Below are 21,666 nucleotides of genomic sequence, written 5' to 3' on the forward strand. Positions count from 1 at the left end.
CGTTACTAATATGTAATTTCCTCATCCTGTAAAAAAAAGAGCTGTAAAAAAATAACTGTACTTACTACTACTGTGGCCCTGCAACACTGAAGTCAGGGTTGCAGAACCTGGCAATTGGTAAAGGTAAGGAAATGAACTAGGTGATCTCTAAGCTCTCTCCCAAACAAGGTCTATGGTCCTGGGTAGTAGTATTCTTCAGGAGCGAGGCTGCACCCTCTACAGAATGGCTGGAATGCCTCCAGGGAACTGCTGAGCTGGCAAAGCTATGTTCTCTGATGCAGGTGCAGAGTAATAAGAACTGACGACATCCTCCCTCCCAGTCTCTGTATGTCTATCGGTCACTGTCGTGTGTATTCGAAGGTGACATTGCTCTGCAGGCCTGGCTCCAGGCTGCGGTCCTTTTCCAATTCCTTCTCTAGGAGACTATTTATCCTTCTTTGTGCTGTGTATGCGAATTGATGATCCATGTGCATATTGATGTCCACAGCATTCAGGGCTGTGCTTGTCCGTCTAGACAGGGCCTTTGTGAATGCATCATAATTACTTAGAAGGCTTGCTAAAGCACACAGTGTTGACTCTATTCCCAGTACACCCAGGGTACAACCTGAAAACTGGCACTTCTAACAGGTCCCCAGGTGATATGGATGCTGCAGGTCTCAGGGCCAGTGTTGAGAACCATTATTCTAAGTAGTGGTTTTATTCACAAGGAAATACATTTTCTCTGACTGCTGTCCACTGAACCCAAGGGAGTTGGCACCAGGCAGAGGGTGGGGGCTGGGCAAAAGGATGAGCCTGAAATGGGGAGTCTGAATACAAGGGTTCTACTGCAAGGGCTAGACCTACAGATTTATGGGACCTGGCAAGTCTCTAAGCTGCCTCACAGACACAAGGACAAAGTGAAGCTGATGAGTGCTACTCTGAGTATTCTGAAAACTCAGTTGGTTGGTTGTTCTCCCTGGCCCAGTCTTTGGTGGTGGGAAGTCAGATATTCCTTCAGCATGTTTTCATGCTCACCCCTGCCCATCATGACTCCAAGATGGGGGTGTTCTACTGATTGGAGGTAGAGGGAATTCTTTCTACAATCATCTCTATATATAGACCAGATTGTAGTTGGTTCCTTCAGTCTCTGAGACCCAAATCTACTTTTCCAGGGTATCTGTGTCCTGCATGTCTTATTAAAAAAAATACTCTTAGAACTTAGCTGAGCCTAGTGGTACCCACCCATAATTGTGGACTCAGGAGGCTATGAGAGGGAAATAATTCTCTGGGATACACAGTGAGACCTTGTCTCAAAAAAAAAAAAGAATCCTGAAGCCAATTTCATTGTGTAATTTTGGTTACTGTGTAAACTTGGGAAATTTATCTAACATCTTGGAGCATCACTAGACATTCAAATGTGGAGAGGAAAGGACCTACTTCATTTGGTTCTTGTGAGGACTCATAAGATAAATATATTCAAAGCACTTTCCACATGCCTGGCACAAGGTAAGTGCTAAGAATTAGTTGCTACTGTTTCTAAAAATAGGATAATGGACTCCTCTATCATATACAACAAGTAAGCAGCCAGAAACACTCTAGTTGTAGATCTTCCCCCATAGTATATACTAACAGTGATAGTAATATCTTCTACATATACAGTACTTTGTACTTTTCAGGACATTATCCACGAAATCGTATCATCAACTATTGATAATGCCATAAAGACAAGGTAATATCATGGATGGTGTAGGCCTCCAGTTGGCTCTCTTTATATGGATTTCTGCTTCTGCACATTCTGCTTTTTCACAGTGGGTGGAAAGTCCAGTGTCCAGGAAACCACAGAAGTACCTAACCCATCTATACCAGTACATACTAGGCCTCAGGCTGCTCCTCATGTAGCATCCCTGCCTGCAGACTATATAGCATGTACAACATCAGGTCCCAAACATCCAAACGATGATGATTGAATGACTCAAGTACTTTAGATAATAAGCATTGGCTAAACTAGCAGAAAAACTGCTCGACTTCTCATCAATTCTGCCTATTAAACCAAGTATAATCAGCCAATCTCTCTATGTTATCAGTACTCTTTTCATGATTTTATACTCCACAAAATCAAGACAATAACACTAGCTATGGTACCAGTGCCATACTCATCATTAATTATAGCTCAGTGCTCAGAGAGAAATAAAGCACAGGAGACTCAGAAACTTGTTATGGTGCTTAATAATGATCTATTTACTCACCAGAAACTGGATAGGGATTCTAGACCTCAGCAGTTTCACTTCCCTACTCTTTCCATCCCTTCATGTTTTTGTCATTTGTGACTATTGTAAATAGAGGATAATACTAGGTTCTGTATTTGGGGGTCCCTTGTTCAACCTCAGTTATCATTCCACTGCAGTTGGTTATAATACCTTCAAGGCCAAAAGAGGGAAACTGAACTTGTTCACTCTTCTGTAGTGGTAGTAGACTTCCAGTGGTTCTTTAAACTAACCAGGCTGGCAACACACTTGGGATGTTTGCCTTTCCTTTACACTGGTACCACTCCTCCTGACTTCTAGTCTTTCTATTTTGTAAAAATCTTTGTCCAAATGTCCTTGATATTTACTTGAATAATAGTGAACAAATCAGTTTGCCTTGTTTTTCTCATCTGTATCATAAAGATCTTAATATTAATCTCCATAGGGATTTTCTAAATGTTGATGGAAAAGTACATGGGAGAAGCTTAGAACAATCTCTAAACCAAATAAGTTCAATTAGCATCAGTATGATAACAAATTTGTATACTTTACAGAACCATATCCCATCTTACTCCTCTTAAGGGAAAACGTAAATATTTTCAATGAGTGATAAAGAAATTGAAGCTTTGTAGAAGAGTTATCTAGCTAGGATGGGGAATCTTTTTCTACCAAGGACTATTTGGATATTTGTAACATCATTCACGGGTTATACAAAATTACTAACATATTCAGATGGCTGTAGGCAACCAATGAGAAACATAGAAGCACTGTGTATGTCTGTCCTATCATGTACCTAATAATTTCTGAGTCCTTACATGGTCTGTGGGCTTGATATTCTATACCTCTGTTGCTAATAAGTGAAAGGCCTAGAATGAGATATGTCATTTGTTTCCTAGTCCAATGCTGTTCTAGACAGAGTATGCCTGCACTGATGTCAGCAGTCACAGAATAATCATTTGAGGACACATTGGCCCTCTCATCACTCCTTTTCTTCTTGGTGTTGGACAGGATCTGGGTGGGATACAATAAACCTTGAATTTTATAACACAAGAGAGACAGTATACAAACATAGACAATCAAATACTATGCCACAGTGGGAGAACTGACAGTCACAGGCAGCTTCTGGCTTATATAAATAAGACCCTCAGGATAATCATGTGGAATGTAGATGTTTTCCAAAAGAGACCCAAGTCAGCCTACCAAATGTACCTAAAGCAGCACACTGCCACTGTTATGAAACTTAGATTTTATGGGAGAACAGAAAAAAATTGAGGTAAGACTAGAGAGGTAGAGCAAAGGACAGATCCTTCCAGGCCTTCATGATCCAGAAAGAAAGCTCAATTGCATCTGAAGCCTAATGATAAATCACTGGAAACCTGTAAATTGAAGGATATCATCTGATTTACATTGGTGCTATAATCAGAAACTATATAGAGTGTGATTCTCAAATAGCCTGTAACTCTTTGCTCAATGCAGACAATCATAGTACCCACCATACAGGCCAGATGTGCAGGTCATCATGATACTAAAAATATGTTACCAGCAGTTATTATTAGAATTAGCCACAATACAGTGCTGGGAATATGGCCTAGTGGTAAAGCACTCATCTAGTATACATGAAGCTCTGGGTTTGATTCCTCAGCACCACATATATAGAAAAAAGCCGGAAGTGGCGCTGTGGCTCAAGTGGCAGAGTGCTAGCCTTGAGCAAAAAGAAGCCAGGGAAAGTGCTGAGGCCCTGAGTTCAAGCCCCAGGACTGGCCAGAAACAAAACCAAACAAAAGAATTAGCCACAATACAAATGAGGTTTTAATATTATAGTCACAACTTTAAGAAAACACATAGGATATAGCCTAGGTCAGGTATTAGACCAATGGTAGTTGAAATGAACTTTTTAGACTCCTAAGAATTGACCCAGTGGTGGAGTCTCTGATTACAAGATGAGGTGATAGAAAAAGTATGTCTGGGATGTTGCCAACTAACCATGGGGGTTTCCCTGTCTGTGTTTCCAAGCATAAGATATGATCTTGCTGCTGGCTGTGCCCTTGCTCAAAGCTGCATCTTAGCCTGGAGTAAGATAATAGGAAAAGCATAAAAAGGAAGCCTTTCTACGCCTTTGTGACACTTCCCCAAATCCCAAAGTGTTTATTCATTCAGAAGTTACTGAGTACCTCTCGTGTGACAGTTTGGCACCTAAACTTGCTATCTTTCAAGCAATAATTGAGTCGTGGGACACTATGGGGGAGCCCACTGGGTCAACCTCTCACCTTTTAGTATGGGGACTGGGCAATGCAGCAAATACAATGAGGCAGGTGACAAGACTTCTGGTCATTTGCAGGCTATGGCCTTGTTATTTTGGACCTTTGATTAAGCTGCTCTGTAGTCTGGGTTACAAGATATTGTTAACTACCCTTTAGCAATCAGGGATAGGATGGGATGCCAATGTGGCATGTGTCTCACACATATTCTGTGTTGCAGACAGACCAAGCCCAGGGAATGGTGATGACACATGGGATTTCTCATTTGGCACACTCCTGAGCTCCTGAGGCCTTGTGTGGCCTCACCCAATCCTTATTGTCTAACAATGTGTCTGCTCCATGGAAAAGGGAACTATGAGGAATACAGCATGCCCTCTTGGCAAAAGGAGTTTTAACATGTGAAGCTATTCTCATGCTATCTCAGCCTAGGGCAAGTTTCATGTGCCAGGAATATGGCAGTAATGCCTAAAATTAAAGCCAGAATACTGTCCAATTCACCTGTCATGTTATTTTTGCTCAGCTCATTGGCATCCACAATCACTTATTCATCTATTCATTTGATTATTTACTTACGTAACAATTACTAAGAATCTACTATGTACTAGGCACCGTGGAAGGTACTGGAGATGTACAACACAAAGAAAGTTTAAAAAAGCTTACTTTCTAACCCAAGAATTTGGGCTCATTCATTCTCCTTAAATTATTATCTCCTGTGTAAGAAGTTAATAAAATCCTCTCTAGATCTTGATTACTCTTTCAGCAATAACTATGTTATTGCTACATAGTTCCTTCTTTAGTTTACTGAAACATTTTTATTTATACGAGTTGTCTCCAAATTCTTTCCCCTCTTTATTAACTCACTGTAGTTGTATTCTGATTCAAATCACCAGTGACCTCACATATTGCATAGTCCCATGTTCAATTCTAAGTCTTCAACAACTTGATCTACCTTCAGTGTATGGCCTATATCACTACTCTTTCCTTGAATCACCCTTTTGAAAAAAATCTTTATTGTAAAGGTGATGAACAGGGGGCTTACCGTCACCTAAGTAAGGAAACGAGTACATTTTTTAAACAGTTACCCACTCCTTCATTTTCTCCCACTTACCATTCCTTACTCCCCTCTCCACCAAGTTGTATAGTTGATTTACAACATAGTGTCTAGTGAGTATCATTATAGTTGCATTAGTTCATTCTTTGTCCTGCTGTTTCTGTGAATCCATTTCCCTTCCATGGATCAGATAAACTTATATATAAGACACAGGATACATAAAACTAAATTATACAAAGCGAAGCAAGCCAGGCCCAAAGAAAATAGGTTGCAATGGTTTCCCTCATTTGTAATAATTAGAACATGTCTATGATGTTCTTAACAGGGGATCACAGTAGTAGAATTGCTAAATGCATAGGGCCATATATAATAAAGTATATCAAAATGAACTCCAAGAATTGGAAACAAGAGGTTCTTATTGTATCCTGTATGTAGTTATTTCTATTTTTTTCCTGAATCACCCTTTTCTCTTAGCTTCCAAGAAATAATCTATTCATTGTCCTCCTTCTCTGACTTCTCAGTCTCCTTTGCTTATTGTTCTTCAAGCTAAACTCTAGACTTTGGAATGTTTCAGGGTTCTGTCTGGGACCTTAGCTCTTTTCTGAACTAACTCTCTAGGTGATCATCTAATTTCATAGCTTTAAACAGTCTATCTCCAGGTCAGATTCATCTGTTTTGCAGTGGATGCCTAATGGGTATCTGCCTTACTCTGTTAATGCTGCAATTCGAAAAAATACCATACACCAAGTCACTTATAAGCAAGAGAAATTGGCTCCTCACACTCTGACAAGGTGCTTGCAGTGGGCTTAGGGCCCCCTTTCTCAAAGATGGCACCTTTTGGGCTGGGGATATGCCCTAGTGGGGAGAGAGCTTGCCTCGTATACATGAGGCCCTGGGTTCGATTTCCCAGCACCACATATACAGAAAACGGCCAGAAGTGGCGCTGTGGCTCAAGTGGCAGAGTGCTAGCCTTGAGCAAAAAGGAAGCCAGGGACAGTGCTCAGGCCCTGAGTCCAAGGCCCAGGACTGGCCAAAAAAAAAAAAAAAAAAAAAAAGATGGCACCTTCTTGCTTTGCCTTCACATGACAGAAGGGATATTGGTTGCTCTCTGGTTTCTTTGATAAAGTCAATCAATCATGAAGACTTCTCTAACAGAACCTAATTCCCTCACAAAAGTCCACTTCCTAATGCTATCACCTTAGGGAGTAGTAGAGTTCACAGATGAACTGGGGGCATGGGAGGTCATTCAAACTTAAAACATGTCAAGTACAAAACTAAAGCTTATTCATCCCATAATCATTCACATCTTACTTAAATAACAATCCCACTCTTTTAGATGCTCAGATTAAAAAATCATGGTGTCATTTATGATTGTGTACTGCTCCATGCTCAGCAAATATGGTGCCAGCAAACCCTATATTCTCTATATATGACAATGCATATTGACTGCCATTTTATCACTCTTTTTCAATTCAACATCTTTCACCAAGGTAACCACACTAGCGTTGTAGGTGTATCTGCTGCTTCCACTTTTTCTCCCTCCAGATTATTGTCAACATAGTAGATACAGTGAGTCTCCTAACATCTATGTCAGATTATACTACTCTCTGTTGAGTGACAGTCCTTCCTGCTCTTACAGTAAGCTTCAAAGCCCCAATTACTTGTCTCCCATTGCCTCTTTGAATTTATCTCCTATCACTCTTTTATTTTTTGACAGTTCTGGTGCTTGAACTCAGGGCCTGAGAACTGTCTTGGCTTCTTTTTGCTCAAGGCTAGCACTCTAACACTACAGCCATAGCGCCACTTCCAGCTCTTTCTGTTTATGTGGTGCTGAAGAATCGAACCCAGGGCTTCATGTATGCTAGGCAAGCATTCTACTGCTAAGCCACCTCCCCCGCCTTCTCCTATCACCCTTACACCAGGTTTTAAACCTCCAGCCACGCCACGCTACCTCATTGTTTCTCAAACATTGCAGGTATGATTCAGTCTCAGAACTTCTCTCTACTTTGAATGCTACGAATCCAGACAACTAAAGGTCTGGTTTTCTCACTACCTTCCCATCTTTACTCATCAGTCACCTGCCTAGGGCAATCTAAAATTTATCTCACTCCAATAAAATAATCTAGCCTCCATTTTCATCTTTATTTTTCTCCATAGCATTCATCATCTAATACACTATATATCACAGTAAGCTTGGGCTACTATAACAAAATAACTTAGACTAGGTAACTTAAATAGAATCTTGTTTCTCACAGTTCTGGAAGCTTATAAAGTCAAGATCAAGGTACAAAGTCGGTTTTGTTCTGAAGCCTTTTTTCTTGGCTTGTAGGCAAGAATTTATGTCATTACATGACCTCTTCTTTGGGCCACACATACAGAGGAGCAGAGAGAGTAGGCTTTCTGGTGCCTCTTTTAGTAAGGGCACATATTGTATCAGATCAAGGCCCTGTCCTCATTATCTCATTTAACCCTAACCACCTCTTAAAATCCCTATCTTCACATACTATCACAGTCTAGGTTAGAGCTTCATACATGAATTTGTGTGGAGATACAAATATTCAGTCCACAACACTACATGTCTATTGCTGTATGTCTTACTGATTTTTATTGTTGCATTCCTCACAGAATGGATCTTTTGTGAAATTTAGGATTTGTTCATTATTTTAATCTGTGTTTTGAGTAATACCATAGCACATAATAAGGGTAAAAATATTGAGTAATGGATGAAGTAAGCAAAATAATTGCAGCTTATGAATAAGCATTAAGAAGGAAAGGAATGAGATGATAGATCAGAATGGAAGCTATCAACATTGTTTACATATTAACATCATATGGGAAGTGTTTACAAATAGAGATGACTGAGATTTATCCCTAGGATTTCTGATTTATTTGGTCTAGAAGGGTCTAGAAATCTTGCCATTTGCTTCACTTTGTCATGTGAGGGATTCTTGGTGTAAATCAAGGCTGCGAATCCATGAGCTTAAGAAGTTGTGGGTGGGTAACATGAACTTACTGGAAATAGATTTTTCTGAGTCAATAACATTTTTATGGAAACATGAATGGCACAAAGAAACACGGGGAAACCAGGGCAAAGATGAAGTTCAGTTCCTGGTTGAGGGTCAGAATGAGAGTGAAAGCATTGAAATGGAAATGAATTTAGTAGGCTCTTAAAACATAAAGCTATTGTGGGGTATGCAGAGTAGTCGGGGGAACAGAGAAATGAGATGAGGTTAAAGAGATACATAAGATAGATTATGCAGAGCCTTCTAGACTGTGGGAAGAAAATGGAATCCACAACTCACGTGATGAGAGCATTCAAGATGGGAATGATGTGATCTGATTTGTTACTTGTTAAAGGTTGTTCTAGGCATCCATTTAAGAGATTGTTGTGTTGGTCAAAGAGATTGGATGTTGGACTAAACGAACTGGTTTGAGAGCTTAATAATGTTTCTTTCCATCTCTAAGGCAAAAGTGTGAGAGTGGTATATGAAACTACTCTACTCAGGTAATTCACACTCTTGGACCACTGGTTTCAGATACACTCTCAAATGCTAATATACTATACTAATTCTGGGATCAGATGCTCAGTGGCTAGTGAATGTATGGCATTGCCTACCTTAGCTTTCCAATTATAACTTAATGGAAGGAGGTACTTTCTAACTAGGAACTGATGCGGATCAGGAGTCATATCTTCCTATGCCAGCCTTAGACTACAATTCTCTTGTGATTCCCAGTAACTGTAATAGCAAGCATGAGACATCATTCTTGGCTTGTTTGTTGAGAGGTGGTATGACTAACTTTTTTTCAGAGTTGGCTTTGAACTGTGATCCTCCCATTTCTGTCTTCTGAGTAGCTGGGATTGCAGTGTAAGCCACCATACCTAGCCAATGCTACTCAGCCCTTGATCGTGAGGGCTGTTGTCCCTCTAAAGACCCCTGGGAATGAAAAAAAAAACCCTTAACTTTTCTCCAAGATAGAACAAAGAATAATACTGTCAAACTCAAATCAGTATGAATAGTAAGCTGTTTTCTCTGTCTCATGATGAATTGTAAGATGATCACTTGTTCACTCTTATTTATTCTTTATAGGTGGGAGCAGGTCATCATGGTCATTTAGGACACTGATAACAAGGTCCCAAAAGACAAGAGAATGGTTAAAGGAGAGAAAGCAAAAGGCCGTGTCTAGTAAATCCCATCAAGCCAGCAAAGAAAGTCCATAAAACATTGTTTGTAGCTGCAAAAATGTGCTCATGATCTAAAGTCCCATCAAGATGAGACTGACAACATAATAATGAAATATGCATATCAAAGACCACTCTATTGGTTTTTGTAAATAAAGAAAAACTAAGTTCTAACAAGGAAATATGGTTCTAAAAGTCTATAAATGAAATAAGCAGGTCACAAAATTGTTCCTATGGTATGATGTTAATTAAATTGTAAGGTCTGGGTTTAGATTTGTACAAAACGGTAGTCTATGCAGAAATTCAGAGGGATCTTCATGTTCTAGTTTGTGTACTTGTATATGTTGTTGACCTTTACAACATCCTATATTACTTTTATAATGGGGAAATACTAGTCTCATCTTAGATAATCCTCCTCCACCTTATCTTCGATAGCTACAATTTATCTTATATTTAGTACTGCATTTGTAATTATTTCCTATAACTTTCTCATGAATAAATGAAAATAAGGCAGTAACATATTAACCAGTATATAATACAGTAAAAAGGAATGACAATGCACTAAAAATTTTTACCAGAAGCATAGTTGACAACCAGTAGAAAGGCTCCTGGGATTTCCTGATTTTATTATTAATGTACATAGAAAGTGTACTTACCACGTATGAAGACCACTCCAAGATGACAGAGTATCAAACACGTTGAAGAATAAAACAGATTCAAAATGAGCTCAGATGGGCTGGAATATTGAGCTAAAATTGAAAAGATGAAAGTAAAATAAGTTGATGAAAAAAATCTAAAAGTTCATTTTGTTAGGCAAGGAGAGGGGAAATCTGTCACAGCAGCTACTCATGTGAAAACACACTAACCAAATATGATTTAATTTTAGCCAATAGCTTATGCAGGTTGATAATTTCACTGTACAATTGTAGGTTTTGTTAATCGAGGGACAGTTTTTAGATCCTAAAATATAGTTATCCCCCTGCAGCTTCTACTGTTTCCTTCGAGAGCGTTTCCTTTTCAATTCTAGCAATCTTATTTTAATAAGTTGGTCAGTGAGAAAGTGGATTATCGGTAGAGACATGTGCCCATTACATAACAGAGGTGGCTGTAGAAGGGAGCAGAGACGTGTAGCCCATGCAGGAGGAACACTGGGGACACATAGGCTACCCACTGCCTTCAAATCTCTACTGTTTTCCTGTGGAATGTATGGCCTTCTGGGTCATTTAGGTGACAGAACTAGGCCTACTGCCACCTAGTGGTAGTAGAAGGGCAAATTCTTCAGTAAACCTGTCCAATGAATTTATGACCTTGAGAAGGTGCTGGCAGAGACTGAGCAAGTTAGTAAAAGAGGGAGAATTTTAAGTAAAGGCTGGTGGGCAGATGCCCAGTGGCAGAATTACACCATATGGTCCCCCTTCAGCCTTAAAAGACCGTATGGCTTTCTTCTAGTCTCTATATCAGCACTCCTTCCCTGTGTTCTCCAGCATTGCCAAAGCATCAACTGTTTGAAGTTCACAAAATAGCAAGGGCAGCTCTGGAAGACAAGCTCTGGCTGCTCCCTCTTGTTTACTATTGCCAACTCACTGCTCACAGGAGGGCTAATACAAGTCAAGTCAGGTCCCTCCTTGGATAACCTTCCATGCCTTTCTTACATCCCTGTAAATCACAATCATCACAATGACCTACAAAGCCCTAAACAATGTGGCCTCAGTCGCCCTTCTGATCTCTGTGATCCCACTATTCTTTTCATTCAGTGACATTCCTGTGCCATTGGCTCTTTGGTGTTTCTTTTTTTTTTTTTTTTTAACTCGGGGCCTGGGTGCCATCTCTGAGCTTCTAGTGCTTAAAGCTAGCACTCTCTCACTTGAGCCATAGCTCTGCTTCCAGCTTTTTTGTTTTATTTGTTTTGGTTTTTGTTGCCAGTCCTGGGGGGTGGACTCAGGGCCTGAGCACTGTCCCTGGCTTTTTTTTGCTCAAGGCTAGCACTCTACCTCTTGAGCCACAGCTCCACTTCTGGCTTTTTTTCTATATATGTGGTGTTGAGGAATTGAACCCAGGGCTTCATGTATACAAGACGAGCACTTTACCACTAGGCCATATTCCCAGGTCCACCAGCTTTTATGTTGTTGTTTATTGGAGAGAGAAGTCTCATGGACTTCCCTGCCGGTGATAAGAGCCTCATGAATGTTCCTGACTAGGGTGGCTTCAAATTCTGATAATCAGATGTCAGTATCCTGATTAGCTAGGGGTTACAGGCATGAGACACCAGTTCTAACCTCCCCTCCCAAGGCCTATTATAAACACCAGGAAACTGTAAAGGAAAGAGATGATATGACTTGCCCAAGGACACACAACCATCATTGAGAAGATTTCAAAGTCCTTGTTCACCAAGTCATGTTTTCAAAAAAATTGATAATTGGTGATGATAATGCTAACTAACATTTATTTAGTGCCCATCATGTATCAGGCACTGCAGTAAATATGTAATACATACTATCTAACTTAAAAATTAGAACATCCCCATGGGTAGACTACTGTAGGACTATTTTGCAGTACTATTCATTCTGAAATATGAACAGTAATAACCATAGTCCCACTTAGCCTCTGCCTTGGATTCATGAGATGTATGCTTTGATTCTCTTTTCTACATTCTAGACCCGGGAAAGTAGAGAAGCTGCCAGTGTCCTGTCAGCTGCTACTATACTCCATGTAGAGTGGATGCTCACACACATGACATGATGATCTCAAGCCTTGCATATCCTCTTGTTGAAAAAGCCTCACAATATTTTCTCAAAGCACAGTAGAAATGCACCTGTAACTCTTTCTAGAAAACTTTCCACTGCCTTTCCCCCTTGGTCTCTCTCATCCTTCAGCTCTGGTTGTCTCTGGTTTTGCAATGCTGGCTCTTTTCCCTCTCAGGTATCTCCTTCTAGGTTAAGACTACAAGCTCAAGGAATCAGCTGGGCCTTGTGCTTCTTTGAATGTCCAGAATCGATGGTACATAAGCATATACGTAGTAGCTGCTCAATAATTATCTTGCTATTTTAATATTGGTACAGTACCTTCACGTTATAAAATAGAAATGCTCTCTTTCTAAAGTCTCTCATACATTTTTTCTTGCTTAGTCTCATAGCAGCTATGACAGATACAACAGGCTGATCTTATTTTTTTTTTTGGTAGTCCTGGAACTTGAACTCAGGGCCTGAGCACTGTCACTGGGTTCTTTTTGCTCAAGGCTAGCACTCTACCACTTGAGCCACAGCGCCACTTCTGGCCTTTTCTATATATGTGGTGCTGAGGAATCGAACCCAAGGCTTCATGTATACGAGGCAAGCACTCTTGCCACTAAGCCATATTCCCAGCCTCTGATCTTATTTTTTCTTATGTTTATCATTAAGGACATTCAGGACCAGGAAAGCTAAATAAGCTCACACATCTGAAAACTGAACCTCACTGTCTGGATGTTTTTTACCCTTGAATCTTTGCACTAGAAAGCACTGATGATGGTTAAAGCAATGCTAGTAATATTCCTATAAAGACTGTGTTGATTCTAGCACTGGAATAAAAGCAATAAAGAGCACCAAGAGGCAATATCCTCAGTAGAGATGGGGAAAGCAGGTAAATTTATGCACTCTGGTGAGAAATGTCTACATTTATCAGATGGATGCTGATGATTCTGTTAGATTGTTTGTGAAGAGAGGGCTGAAGACTCAGTGTTGTCCTTCACCCAACCTGCAGAAAGGGGACAACCTAGGAAGCAGTATGATACATGTGAGAGAGTACTATGAGGCAAGAAAACTAGGTTCAAGTTTAAATTGGGCTGCAGGTTAGTAGAGACCATGGGGAAGGTTATGGCCTACTAGACAACATCTTGGACACGGTACTTGCTCATCTGAAGCCCTCATTTTATAAAAATTTGTAGTCCGAATGTTTCATTCATCTATGACACATAGATGTATTAGTTCAAATAAATATGAAGCTTGTATATGTGTGTTCACATATATGTAAATATACAACGGGATCTTTTTTTGTTCATTGTAGGGCTTGAACTCGGGGACTGGGGTGCTGTCCCTGACCTCTTTGGCTCAAGGCTAGCACTCTACCACTTTAAGCCACAGTGCCACTTCCAGTTTTCTGGTGCCTAATTGGAGATAAGATTCTCACAGGATGTGAGGGCGATCTGGCTGCGACATCTGTCACCCCATTGATCGCCAGGGTTGATTTGGCTGATCTGGCTGGCTAGGCGGGTGTCCCCTTCCTCCCACACCGCTCCATGTGCGTCCCTCCCAAAGCTGCGCGCTCGGTCGAAGAGGACAACCATCCCCGATAGAGGGAGGACCGGTCTTTGGTCAAGGCTATTCCAGTAGCTGCGCTCCCCTGCTAGAACCTCCAAACAAGCTCTCAAACTCCAAACAAGCTCTCAAGACTCTGACAGATTTCCATCCCTGGCTGGATTTAAACTGTGATCCTCAGATCTCAACCTCCTGAGTAGCTAGGATTACAGGTGTGAGCCACTGGCGTCCAGCTCCATTAGAACATTTTTTTTTCTTTTTTATCAGTCTTGTGGCTTAAACTCAGGGCCTGAGCACTGTCCCTGGCTTCTTTTTGCTCAAGAATAGCACTCTACCACTTGAGTCACAGCTCCAATTCATATATGTGGTGCTGAGGAATCTAACCCAGCGTTTCATGTATGCCAGGCAACCACTCTACCACTAGGTCATATTCCAAGCCGCTCTATTGGAACATTTTATGAAGCAATACTTAACCTTTAAAAGATATTTGACATGCTCACTTCCCATTTGTGGAAATTAGCATCCCGAGAAATAGTCTTTCAAGTCCAGATTTCATAAAAAATGATGAGCAAGAAAATAGAGTGGGAACCGTTTTTTGTGGGTTTTTTGGCCAGTCCTGGGCCTGAACTCAGGGCCTGAACACTCCCTGGCTTCTTTTTGCTCAAGGCTAGCACTCTGCCACTTGAGCCACAGCGCCCCTTCTGGCCGTTTTCTGTATATGTGGTGCTGGGGAATTGAACCCAGGGCCTCATGTATAGGAGGCAAGCACTCTTGCCACTAGGCCATATCCCCAGCCCAGTGGGAACCGTTTTTGTCTTTCCTCTTTTTCCTGCTATACTTGGGCCATCAGAGCTGACTGTTCTCTCATTAGAATGGCTTCTAACACCGTGTAATGGCTCTGGCCTGATATGTAAGGACAAGCTTCAGGTACAGCTACAGGTTCCAAACTAACTGCATTGACCCCATTAGACAGGAAATTTATCTGGGTTTATTGACTTGGTTAGTTTCTCTTGGTTGGTAAGAGCTTTTTGTACAAGTGTGGCCAGATCCTGGTAAAACAACTGTTATGAACAGTATCTTCTTTTACATTAAAGCTTTTATTTTTTTAATAATCTGAAACAATTTTATCATCTTTGCAAAATAAAATAATTAGTTGAAAACTGTTTTGATTCATTTGCAGACTATGTGGAACTTTCTATAAAAGTTATATATAAAAAATCACATATAAGGCTGGGAATGGGGCTTAGTGGTAGATTGCTTGCCTAGCATGCATGAAGCCCTGGATTTGAGTCCTCAGCACCACATAAACAGAAAAAGCCAGAAGTGGTACTGTGGCTCAAGTGGCAGAGTGCTGGCCTTGAGCAAAACAAGGCCAAGGACAGTGCTCAGGCCCTAAGTTCAAGCCCCAGGACTGGCAAAAAAAAATAACTACATACACACATGTATATGTATATGTATGTATGTATACATATATTTATATCTGTATACATATGTATGTTTTTATGCACACACACACACAAACATTTTATGAAGGAATACTTACCCTGGCTGTGTAGAGTGCACACAGTTATTTCCTTTCCTATTTCATTCTTTCTTTGTTGCTGTTGTTGTTTTGCAAGTAATGTGGCTTGAACTCGGGGCCTGGGCAATTTCCCTGAGCTTTTGTGCTCAAGGCTCAACCACTTGAGCCACGGCTCAAATTCTGGCTTTTTGGTGATTTATTGGAGAAAAGAGACTCATGGATTTTCCTTCCCAGGCTGGCTTTGAACCACTCTCAGCCTCTTAAGTACTTAGGATTGCAGGCCTAAGCCACTGGCACATTCCTTTGTTGTTGTTTTTAAATGCAGGCACTACCCACTAGTGTGGCTTCTTGATAAATGGATTTAAATCTGCAGCTGAAACATCCCTGTTGTAGATCAATGGTTTCCAAATCTGACACCACATTACAGACCCTTGTAGTCTTTGTTAAACACATACTATTTGGAGTAAGAGTGCTAGAGACAGAAGTGAAGTCCTCACACTTGCTTTACAAATAGCCTATAACTGAGCTAGAAGCCCAGCCCCAGCACACATTCTTGTACTCCTTTCCAAACTAGTGGAATCACAATTTCTTCAGGGTAAACCTCAAGAATCAAAATTCTTCAGGGTAAAACTCAAGAATCGAAATTTTTGCCAAGGACTGACTATGCACTGACATTATAAAGAAATCACAGTATTGCTTCCCAACAGAAGCAAATTACACCAATAGTAAATCATTTTGCCAGTGTTGTGTGCCAAAGAGTTATCCATTCATTGTTCATTTAAATCCTTATAGTAAGCTCTACTTAGTAGAAGAGGAAACCCAATGCTAGTTTCTGTACATTTCTGGAAGACATAGGCAGAGAAGTTAAGGTGGGAAGGGTTGGGATGCATGTGGTGTTGGTCAGTGAAAGTACAGTACTCTACTCAAACTGACTCATCCTACAGCATCTCCTCTACAGAGCCAGGGGCTTTGGATCTCTTCTGCAATGTACATCCCAATGAAAATTCTGGGTTATCCTATGATGTCCCTCACTGGGAATAGCTAGTACAAGAATAAGCTAATCGTGGTAGAAGACCAAATACCCCAATAACTACACCCATATGACCACATAAGAAGATGCCAAGTGAAATGAACTCCACGTTATGGAAACAAGAGTTGTGCCACTGTTGTGATTGTTCTCAGCATTCCATGTGAACTTGTACTACTTTTTTCTCTCTTTTTCCTTGTCTGTTTGTTTGACTGAGTGGTTTGTCTAGTTTTGTTTCTCTTGTAGTCCCTTCCTGTGGCTGTACCCTCGCTACCACTGTGCTACATCTGAGTACCCTGGATATTGTCTGATAAGGTTATTAGAACTAGGCAAGGGAGAGGGAATACCAAAATCGAGAGACAAAGAACAAAAAGACAAACCATTCAAAAGCAACACTTAGAAACCATTTGGTGTAAACCAACTGCACAACTCTTGGGGGGGGGGGGAAGAAAAGGGGGGAGGGGGGAAATGAGGGAGGAAGTAACAAGTAGAACAAGAAATGTACTCACTACCTTTCATATGAATCTGTAACTCCTCTGTATCATACATTGACAATAAAAAAGAATAAATTTTAAAATGTTCACATATCACTCAGTAGTTTTTTATGACATCTGAAAGCACTGGATGTATTACACTATATGTAAAGAGAACATTGGATACAATAAATTCACAATCCTGATTTAGCAACCACAAAAAAAAATTCTGGGTTATATACCAAAAAGCTACAACCTCCAGAAGGGTTAGGAATAGATACAAGACGATATCATTAATAATAATAATAATAATACTTTGGTCTCATATTGATGTTTACTCTTTCTAAAGCATGTTTGTCTACTTCTTCCACATTTACATCTTTCAGTTATTCTGTGTGAAGTAGCAGGTACAGACAAAAAGTGAAAACAGAGACTCAATGTCTCCCAGAAAGTTCACAGCCAAGCTGCAACATTAGCTCCTCTGGCAGGGTCTAACACTGTACTTGGACTGGCTTTTTTCCAGAGCTACCAGCTTCACCTCATTTCATTTATAGATAGATCCCTTTAAGGCAAAAGAGGAAGAGAAATCTTAGCTTCAGCCTCCCTCCACATACAATTCACCATCAAGTTCAGAAATGAATGTACACTCCATCTACCCTGCCTGAGGGACAGGTTGCCCCGACCTCCACAGGGCTGTGAGGACTGGCTGCATTTCTATTTTTGCCTTGCAATTTGTAAAAAAAAAAGAAGAAGAAGAAGAAGAAGCTCAGTCTCTGCAGTGTGCTTCAAAGAGAAAGAATGGATTTCCTGATGAAAGGAAAATCCTCCTTCCCTCCCACAGAGGTTAAATGGCACCTGCCACTAGCATAGCAGTCTTTGGAAGTCTCTCCCAAGCAAAATGTTGAGAGCCACAGACAATCTAGGTGGTGAATTCGACTAATTTCTGTAATGGCAGAAATGGGTTGGAGAGATAAATAGCCCCTCTTTAGACTCTTCAGCTAAGCTGCCCTACACACACTCCATTGAGCACATCTCCTCTGTGTCTGCCAAAGACAGAGATGCTGTTTGCTGTGTGTGTGTGTGTGTGAGTGTGTGTGTGTGTGAGAGAGAGAGAGAGAGAGCAAGAGAGAGTATGTCACAAATGAGTATTTATCAAAACTGTTTTGAATCTAATATTTTTCCTCACCCCTTTCTTTCACATTGCAGATCTTTTCATTTTCCCCTTAACAGCTCTTGAGGCAAACCTCCCACTCACCCATCAGGGATGCACATGCACACATTTGGTGAAAATAAAAGCAGAGTCCTTCCTTTAAGCCTCAGTCTCCTGATTTATAAAATAAATAGGTCAAACCAGCAGTATATAGGTACCCTCTCTGGTTCTAGGATTCTGATAAAATGTGGTAGGAAAGCCCCTTGCCCACGAATCTGTGATTCAGCCACAGAGCTCAGAGGGGTATGTTTGAAGCAGAACAGATGAAAAGGCAATTAGGACTGGTCAGCTTACACCAAATATAGGAGATATTTCTTTATGTACTTCCCTTAAGATTAAGGGAACAGGGGCTGGGGATATGGCCTAGTGGCAAGAGCGCTTGCTTCGTATACATGAAGCCCTCGGTTCGATTCCCCAGCACCACATATACAGAAAATGGCCAGAAGTGGCGCTGTGGCTCAAGCGGCAGAGTGCTAGCCTTGAGCAAAAAGAAGCCAAGGACAGTGGTCAGGCCTTGAGTCCAAGGCCCAGGACTGGTGGGAAAAAAAAAAAAGATTAAGGGAACAAAAGTCATTTTAAGGGGAAATGAAGCAGGATAACCTAAAGAAACTGAAGTCTAGTGGTGACAACTCAAATATGATATTTAGAAACATGTAAGTGCTACCTTTTGCTTCAGGGAGGGAAAACAGGATGCACTCATTCCTGAGGGATGCATTTATGTATGCCTTCCTGAGAAAGATGCTTCCCCAAACTTTAGCCACCTGCCCAAAATGCAGATTCCAGGACATATCCTTGTCAAGGATAAGGATCTGTTTTTATGACAGAATGCATTCTCACCTGGAAACTCAGAGACTAATGCCAGGTGTGATTAGAGCAAACACAAAGCACTCAGCTTTGCATAAGTTTGAAGCCAGATCCCCTGCATTTACCATAGAGCTCTGGGTCTCTCTGGGTGTCTCCTAGAATGTGCATGTCTCTCACTGTATGTCTCTGTCTCTTCCCATGAGAGCACCCACACTCTGCTAGAGTGTGCCCGCAGCCCTTTTGTAAGTTTGTCTGATTCCTATTTGTCTGCTTCCCTGCTTGTCTACTTACTCAATAAAGCTCTGTGACGTTTTCTTACCATTGTCACTTGTTCAGAAATTCTTATTCTGTAATCGAAGGCAAGGTCCCTAAGGGAAGAGTTCCTACATCTAAAGGGGAGCTTCACTAAACCTCACCTCTGCCCTGTGACACACTGACTTCAAATTGTAATGAAAGTCAAAAAGTGGGACACACAACCATTCTGTTAGGGCCATGAGAGTGCTGGCTGCCATTCAAAGGATGAGGATTTTTTTCCCCCTGGGTTTTCATTTTCTTTATGGAGAATCAGGGATGTAAAGCTTGCCTCTTTGGGGGTTGATTTGTCTGTCCACATGAAGATGGACTGTGTAATTCAGCCCTGCAATCACCAAGCTTTCAGCTCCCTAGAGCTTCACAGTAAGGCCATTCTCATGTTAGTCAAAGTGTTCCATACGATATCAGAAAAATTCAAAGAGATGTCAAATTCTCTTTGTGACTGCAACTTGCTTTCAGTTTGGTGAGCTGGCTTAGGATTTGATGGTTTTACAGTTGTTGTTTTTTTAGTATCAACAAAGCACTAAATATCTCAGGTCTTTAATTTATATTGTCAATCACCAAAGTGGTACTTTTACTGTGGGGATGAAAAGTAGATCCACACTTGCTGCTGCTTGTGAACACAATATGTCCCGACTACTACCTGCTTTCCCAGGATTGGGTTCAGGACAATGGGGATGTGCAAAGACAGAATATGTTCCTAGAGCATTTTGAATAAAGAAAGCCAAGGAAATTAAGCATATTCTCTGACTTGTACAGTCCAGCTGAGAGATTCCCACCAAACTGTGTATGTTTGAATCTAAGTCACTGAATCTCCTGGGCCTCAGTTTGTTCTCTGTCAAAGGGGCTAAGACTCAGAGATATCTAGGAAGGAGTAGGAGCATGGAACAATACCCAGAATGTTAATATCTCAGTAAGTACTTCTGCTTCTCCTGATTAGTATTGCTCCTGGCTAAACTAGTCTTTGAGCTTCCTGATGCTTAACACCCTGTACTTTCTGCTCAGCTCATTTCACCAGAGGCTGTAAAAGTATACTGGAGATGAGGCTGAGAAGGCAAATATCACTGAGCCATTGGGAAAGTGGGAGTGAAACTGCCTGTTTTCCCATGAATGAATGTACTTTTCTGGGTAATGTACATACTAGTGAGCAAGACAAATCTCTTGATTAACTGAGTTAATACTCTAGATGTGAGTGGTGGTGAACCATCAAGACAGACAAGAAATAAGAAGAATAAGACACAAATGACTTTGGTGACCTTGACATACAAAAAGTGGAGCTGGGTTTAGAGGCAAGGCAGAAGAGGGAGTATAAGATGTGATGAAGCTGCAGAGAAAGGCAGGAATCAGACTTGCAGACCAGATAAGAAGTTTTATGTTCACCCTAAGAGCATTGGAGAACAAATGAAAGGTCTGATGCAAAGAATCAATATACTTAAACATTTGTTGAAGTTCTTGCTGACTGTCATCATATGGACTTGAGATTGTCAGAAGCAGAACTATCATAACTGGGTTCAAAAAAGGCTGTCCCTTCCTCAGATTAAAAACAACAAAATTACACTAGCCTCTTACTGTCTAATCCAATCAAAGTTAAGTTCTGTTCAAGGGAGTTTGATAGAATTGCGTCAGATAGCAGTCTATGCTTTGAACTCCAGTGTTTTTTACTTGTGCATTTATCACTGGGATATATCTACAGCACCCTGTGAATCCACCCCATCCCCAGACAAGGTGATACAAGGCAATTGTGTGTGGCATGGGACCTCACACTGTGAGAGGAAGGGTGAGAAAGAAAAACCAAGGGAAATCAGGAAACACACAGAGCTTGGGCAGGGCAAGTGTATGTGCTATGGAATGTGCGCGTGCACACATGCATGTGCATAGGTGTTTTCCTGAGTCGGGTCAAGGTCATGTGCACTAGTACAGTTTTATATAGGAGCAGGCTCACTTCTGTTACTCTCAGACTTAGTGTAAAAAAGCTCAGAATATTTGTGCTTATTGCTACAATGTTAGCAAAGTTAGTATATGGAGAATATAAATGAACATCCTAACTATGGTGCCCTTGTGTAGTGAATATCCTTATTTGCAAACCTGGCAGCAAGAGTGGAAACAAGTAGCTGTTGCAAAGGTCCAAGCAAGAGATGGTCATGGCCTAGAGGAGGAGGAAGTGAGAAATGGCCACAATCAAGCCATATTTTCAGTACAGAAAGCTTGGAGCAACTGGTAAAGTACCAACCTAACAAGTGTGAGACACTGAGCTCAAATTCCAGTACTGTCACCTCCACAAAAAAAAAAATCCCCACATATTTTGAAGGTAGGTC

General features: G+C 40.9%; 1 long non-coding RNA gene across 1 annotated transcript in view; it reads left to right on the forward strand.

The window, feature by feature from the left end:
* The first annotated feature begins 13,888 nt into the window (after positions 1-13,888).
* The window catches only part of LOC125343378, a 31,823-nt gene continuing 24,045 nt past the window's right edge, over positions 13,889-21,666 (forward strand). Inside the window, exon 1 of the long non-coding RNA XR_007209321.1 lies at positions 13,889-14,052. This is a non-coding gene — a long non-coding RNA (uncharacterized LOC125343378). The remainder of the gene's footprint in view (positions 14,053-21,666) is intronic.

Source organism: Perognathus longimembris, chromosome 28 (genome assembly GCF_023159225.1).
Source record: "Perognathus longimembris pacificus isolate PPM17 chromosome 28, ASM2315922v1, whole genome shotgun sequence".
NCBI lineage: Eukaryota > Metazoa > Chordata > Mammalia > Rodentia > Heteromyidae > Perognathus > Perognathus longimembris.